General features: G+C 49.5%; 1 pseudogene; it reads right to left on the bottom strand.

Annotated features, from left to right (window-relative positions):
- Nucleotides 1-385: 385 nt before the first annotated feature.
- Nucleotides 386-1,021, bottom strand: LOC131999360 (SAP domain-containing ribonucleoprotein-like; annotated as a pseudogene).
- Nucleotides 1,022-7,029: the final 6,008 nt, after the last annotated feature.

Genomic DNA, 7,029 nt, shown 5'->3' on the forward strand with positions numbered 1-7,029 from the left:
TTTTTATTAACAAGCAAAATAATAATCAAAAAACAACGCAAGGGGCGCCTGGGTGGCTCAGTGGGTTAAGCCGCTGCCTTCGGCTCAGGTCATGATCTCAGGGTCCTGGGATCGAGTCCCGCATCGGGCTCTCTGCTCGGCGGGGAGCCTGCTTCCTCCTCTCTCTCTCTTTCTCTGACTGCCTCTCTGCCTACTTGTGATCTCTCTCTGTCAAATAAATAAATAAAATCTTTAAAAAAACAAAAAACAACGCAAGAACCACCTTAAAGTTGTTGGAACAGCAATGAGTCAAATTGATGCTGAAGTTTCTGGATGTACCAGGGTCCATGCTCTCTCATTGCAAGGCAAGGACCCAGGCATGTGACTGTACATTTAGGTGTACGTATCACCAAGACAAGTCTGAGAGATGGAAACCACTGGAGATCAGAAAGCAGGAAGAGTTTTTTCTCATCAGGAAATCGCAAAGCGCTCTGCCCTTGGCCCTTGTATCCTCTGTGGCTCCCATTGCAGCTGAGCTTGTGACAATCCCAAATCACTCCTTCCTCTCTATCAGCTTCTCACCATCTTCAAGACTTTCTGGAGATGATTCAAACGAAATCTTTGAGCTCTTTTCTTTAGTTTATCCAGGTTAACCATAATCTTGGCGTCAGATGACAGGCCTTTGGATAGAACTGAAGAAACACCAAATCTCGCTGCCTGAGCAACTTTCTTACTCTCCAAACTCATGGATACATGGACTCATTCAGCTCTCTTCTACCTTCTCTCCGCCTGTGCTATCTCAGAACTAATTTTTAGCACTTTCGTCTCTGCTGCCTCATCCGCAGTTTCCTCGGAGGGGTTCTCCCCCCTTGATAGGTTCTTCTTCCTCTGTTTTCCTCTCCAGTACATCTTCATTTGCCTCCTCTTCAAGATATGCCTGGAGCCTGTTGATGAGATCTTGTTTTATCCCCTTGGTCTCCAAACCATGAGCACGACATACCTGCTTTAGTTCAACAAGCTTCAGCTGACAGTGCTCCACCATCTCCACACCATCTTCTTACCCTTCCAGTCCACTCTCTTGTGGCACTTCTATTATTTTTTTTTATTTTGATTTTTTTGTGGCACTTTTTATTTTTAAAAAGATTTTATTTATTTATTTGACAGAGAGTGATACACTGAGAGGAGGAACACAAGCTGGGGGAAAGGGAGAAGCAAGCACTCCGCCGAGCAGGGAGCCCAATGTGGAGCTCGGTCCCAGGACCCTGGGATCATGACCTGAGACGAAGGCAGATGCTTAACAACTGAGCCACCCAGGAGCCCTTGTGGCACTTTTTAAATTAAAAACCACCTAACTGAGGCATCTGGGTGGCTCAGTTGGTAGAGTATCTGACTCTTGATTTTGGCTTAGGTCATGATCTCAAGGTTATGGGATCAGACTCCGTGTTCAGCAGGGAGTTTGCTTGAGATTCTCTCTCTCCCTCTCCCTCTGCCCCTCCACTCACTTGCGTGCGTGCTCTCTCTCTCTCTCTATAAATATATATATATATATATATATATATATATATACATACATATAAAATATAAATATTTTAAAACCCTCCACCAAACTGTATACTTAAAAGGGGTGAATTTGACATGTGAATTATTGCCCCCTTCAAAAAAAAAAAAAAATCTGCTCCACATTTACCTGTGATCTTTCCTCAAGAAATAAGGTTGACTTTTTTTTTAACTACCCTATGAAGTAATCCCCTACCTTATATATTACATTTGATCTGCTTTTTTTCTGGAAACGGGAAATTGGAAGTTGCTGAAGATTGTAAGAAACCCGCTAACGAGATCCCTTGGACCAGGGCTTCTAGTTCAGTCTGTCGCTGCAGGGACAACAAAGAGGCTTCCCTGTGTGCAGAGACCTGGGAGCAGAGTCTGGATACTGGGTTTACCTAGTGTCTAATCGACACAAATATTACCCCCCAAAGAGGAAGGGCTCAGGCCGGGTTCAAGAGTTACCATAGCATGGGCGCCTGGGTGGCTCAGTGGGTTAAGCCACTGCCTTCGGCTCAGGTCATGATCTCAGGGTCCTGGGATCAAGTCCCGCATCGGGCTCTCTGCTCAGCAGGAAGCCTGCTTCCTCCTCTCTCTCTCTGCCTGCCTCTCTGCCTACTTGTGATCTCTCTCTGTTAAATAAATAAATAAAATCTTTAAAAAAAAAAAAAAAAAAAGAGTTACCATAGCAATGAGGCTCTGCCAGCAGTAAATCCTCTCCAGGGCAAGGCTGTCACCAAGTGAAACAGGAGAAGTTACAGTTGACTTCACAGCTGGGTTAACATATGCTTTACCAGCTGCTCTGCCACTGGTGTATGCGAGAACTTACCCAGGGAGCCCAGAACCCGCCATATCACCAGGTCAAGTCCTCCACTAGCAGTCTGCTTAATTCAGTAGAACAGTAGTTCTCAGCTATACCTCAGAACCTTCTGGAAAGCATGTTAAAATGTGGATTCCCGGGCCCCAAACCCAACATTTCTGCTTTGGCATATCTGGGGTGGGGCCCAAGTATCTGGGCGTCTAACCTGTTCCCAGGCAAGGCTGATGATGCTGGTCTGGGCGCCACACTCTGAGCCTAGTGTTGAAGCTCTTTGCTCCTTGTGACATTCGGTAACTATAGGGAAATTCCACCCAGTGCTAAGCCATCCGTGGAACGCTTGCTCTCAGGAGAGCAGGTAGGGCGAGGCCTTGAGGACCTGGGTAGGAACGCCTCTCCCAGTCGGGCCACCTACCTGCTCAGTCACCCTGGTAGGGCCCCTTAACCTGGAAGCAGTGGATTATCAGGCATGTGGGTAGATGCTCGTGCGCTTGAGAACATCTTCCTCTCTCTGCAGAGGTGACACAACTGACCACCCTTATCAGGACAGATGATAGCGGTTCTGTGAGGGACCATCGGGCCACACATTAACGCAGCTTCCCAGCGGACACAGTGGGCCAGGAGCAAGAAGACTGGTCAGCACCTGATTCTGGGCTCTGCCAGCCAAGAGCTGCATGACTGGGGCAAGTTTCCTAACTTCTCAGAACCTTGTCTTGCAAAGGGGGGGGGGTCATCTCAGGAGGCAGCCTGTGGGGTGGGTTAATATTTAGAAATGTATTTGCTTTGATATTACATGCCTGCATTATTTTCTCAATTGCCCTACTTTCCTCCAGTAGTAAGTAGGGAGCATTCCTCACCTGGGGGTGGGGGCAGCAGGTGCTAACCCCCCTCCCACTGCCCAGGCAGTTGGTTCCACTGGTAGGAACGGCATCATCTGGGACCATGCCCCAAGCCTAGTCATTCTGAATCTCTGGGGTCAGGGAGGCCCATGATTCTGTGTTTTAACACATAACCTCTTCAGGTTAGTATACATGGCTAAAGCTAGAGAAGTTCTGGTCTAGAAGAAGGAAGTTTCAAGGAAGAGGCTTTGAAATCCATAACTGAGGGGTGCCTGGATGGTGAGGCTGACTAAGCCTCCATCTCTTGGTTTTGGTTCAGGTCATGATCTCTGCGGCATGAGATCGAGCCCTGTGTTGGGATCTGTGCTCAGTGAGGAGTCTGCTTGAGATTCTCTCTTCTTCTCTCTCTGCCCCTTCTCCCTTCATAAATAAACGAATGAATGGATGAAATTTTTTTAAAAAAATCCATAGCTCAGATGGCAGCCTGAAAGCCAGGGTGCGAATGTACGCAGCATGCTGGGAGACAAAAGGGCGTTTCTATGGAGGGACAAAGCTTGAGAAACAGCCTGGAGCTTGTGCTCTAAGCCATGGAGTCAGGAAGAATTTGTGAAGATGTAATAGCTATCTATACATCCAAAAGGAAAACCAATTCAGTCAGTGGAAAGGAGAGAGCATGAGAAGGGGTGAGATTAGATCTTCGAGGGCCTAGTTCTCAAAGTATTCCCAGCCCCCTTCTCAAAGACCCCAGGGGGCCTGAATTGCAAAGGCTTTCGAGGTCAGTCAGACCCTCTCCAGAGGTTAAAAGGAAGAGACAGACAGGAGGCATACATCTGAGGAGAAAAGTCGAGACTGAGAAGCCATCGTAGGGCCACTGGCACCCCACATTACTGAGGGAGTAGACATGGAGAGAAGCCAGTCAGGAGAGAGAAAGCGAGCTGAGCAAAAAGCCAGAAAGAAGCTCTGCTGACGGGACAGCACCTTCAGGGCCAGTAGGATCAGAAGCATGAGCTAAGTAAGAGCCCTGAATAGGCATGAGAGTACCCCAGAGGCAAAGCATCGGAGGGAATAGAGTTATCAGCCATCTCCTGATCGTTGACAGTCTAGCCTCTGAGCTTCCGCTAGCTGGTCCAAGAGGGTCACTTCTCCAGACCTGCCCTTGCCCTCACCCTGCGCTGCCCCTGGGGAAGTTTTGGCTCTAGAGGAGCTGGCACTGAGGCAGGGGTCCCCTCAGGGCCCTGTGGCTGGAGAAGAGGCCTGGGAGGTGTCTGGGCTGCACGGCCCTGCACTATTGGGCAATCGGGGTGTGCCCTGAGGTTCCTGGAAAGTTGGCTCATTTCCTCCTCGGTCACCGAAAACTACCTCAGACGCCCATGGTGAGGTCAGTTTCAGTTTAAGCTGCTTTGCATAAAAACAAAAAACAAAAAACAAAAAATCCTCTTTCCTCTTGAACGGAAAACGGCAAACCTTGAGGTCGCGTTGAGTAAGGACAAGGTGGTCAGAAGACTCGGGTTCTCCTCTTGTTCTTCAAGACCGTGGCTGGGAAATCACTCAAGCAGCCACCAGATGCCTGGCATCTCACTAAGCAAACTCAGGAACGTGGTCCATCATGGTTGGTGGATCATTGTACAGACCTCTTCCTCAGACCTTCTCTGAGTCCTCTGCAGGCTCTCTTCCCCGTACTTCCACAGTCCTGTGACCCTTTCCTTTAAATAGTGTCATTTTATATGGATTTGGGAAACGAATTTCCTCCCCCACAAACACAAAGCTCCATGAGGAGCTTGCTAGCAGCTGGTGTGTGCCTGGCTCACAGCAGGCAACTCATTGAATACATTTGTTGAATAAATGAATACTTTAAAATGCCTGATGTTAAGTATGCCAGAGGTCAACTGTGGCATGAGTCTTTGCAAAAAGATTCATCACTGGGTTTCGTCATTCAGAAAACCTTTGAGGAGTACCTGCCACGTGCCGTGTCCTGTGCTAGGTAATAGGAGGAGGGCGCTTACACAGGGTGAAGAAAACAGGATCTCTATCCTTAAGAATAATTGCAGCCTGGGTGGGAAGACCTTCCTAATCCTGTGGCGGCTCTGGGCCTTCCCTCTGTTGTTTTCCTGTCCAGAAAGCCATTTCCCATGTGATCACAGTGGGGTGAAGCCACGAGGCGCATTCCAGCCCCCAAGATTGGAAGAACAGACACTAAGAGATGGCTTTTCATGGTCAGGCCGTCGTGAATCATGACTTAGAACCAGAGAGGCCGAAAGTTCGGCATCGGGGAGAGATGGTCTAAGTCCATTCTCCCAGGACCCTCCAGGTAGGAGCCCAGCACTGAAGCCCAAGGCACTGTGTGGTTCCAGGAAGCCCCAAGCTCATTGCATTGAAAGCTGCACCCCAATTGCTATGGGGCAGATCGATGAAATTGTGCTCTCTATGATGAACAAGGGACTCAGGGCACCCAAAAAATGTGGACAGTGTCCTGTGGACTCCATACGCCTACACCATGCTGCCAATTTCCATCCCACTGGGCCCTGGGATCCTAAGAGGGTTCTGGGGCAAGGTCACGCTCCCATTGGGCAAAGATGCCGAGGTCATTGTCTGCTTTTTGTATTTATTCCCTGAGTCACTGCCTGGGCTTGAGAAGGGAAAACCCAGGCTTGCTGCTTGCAGCCACATGGCCTGGCAACACTGGCCCTGGGATCCTCACAGCCCCTCAGATCCTACTCATGCAGGGCATCCAGCGGCTGCTGAGTCTGACAGTCGTTAGACAGTGGGCCCAGGAGCCCTGTCTCCACTCTCCCGGGACATGTCGGGGTGTGTTTCCATCCCTCTGGCCTGCAGCCCACACACCATTCATCCAGCGTGCTTCCATCAGCTGTCTTCGCTGGCTTTGAGCCAGATCTTGGCTCCTCCATACTGAAAGCCAGGTGACCAGTGGCCTGGAGAACCCACACGCCGCCCCCCCACCCCTGCCTTTGCATGGAAACCATGGAATTTCCCCAGCAAATTGTCTTTGGCAACTCCGATGCTACAGGAAGGTCAGAGAATGCCAGGGAGGAAGTGCTAGCTCTGCCTGCACCGTCTGAGGCCCCTCCCAAGGGGACAAGAAAGCTCCGTGTCTGGACGCACGGGACCCTGACCCTGACCGGGAGCATCTCCGCTGCAGGTGGGTCTCCCTTACCCGTTGTACACTGCACTCCCTCATCTCAGCAGGGATTCCCAGCCCTGGCTGCATACCAGAACCCCCGGTGCCCAGGTTGCACCCCACAGCAATTACATTGAAATCTCTGGGTGGAGCCAGGGTGGGCACCTGTGCTCTTTAAAGCTCTCCAGGCGCTTGTGGGATGCAGACGGTGTTGAGGGTCATGAATTAAGGAAATAAAACACTTCTACCAGAGCTTTCTGCTTGGGCATGTGGTGTTTGGGTTCAGATCCTTCCCTCATGGCTTATCAGTTATGCCGTTGCAAGTCTCCCTGCTCATGAAAGCCTCAATCTCCTCATCTGTAAAGTGGGCATAATAATAAAAGTGCCTACGTTGTTGGCTGGCATAGGAATAAATGCACGCACCAGCTTACACCAGCAGGTCAGTCATTTCCTTCCAACTAGTCCTCTGCTCTGCCTTTCTGTAGCCCCAAACTGTAAATTCCTGAGTCTACTCCAGCTTTTGAGTTTCTAGTACTTTGTTCAGTGCTTTGCACATAACGGTCCTCAAGAAATATGAATCAGTGAGCTGGAAGGGGATTCTTGCTTTGCATTGAGACTTGCTTCCTCATAGAGCTCTGGAATAAATCCAGGGTCCATACACAGATTTTGTTTAGCCACTTATTCCACCTTTTTTTGCATGTGTACCATGTGCCAGC

The sequence above is a fragment of the Mustela nigripes genome, chromosome 13, assembly GCF_022355385.1.
Source record: "Mustela nigripes isolate SB6536 chromosome 13, MUSNIG.SB6536, whole genome shotgun sequence".
Classification (NCBI taxonomy): domain Eukaryota; kingdom Metazoa; phylum Chordata; class Mammalia; order Carnivora; family Mustelidae; genus Mustela; species Mustela nigripes.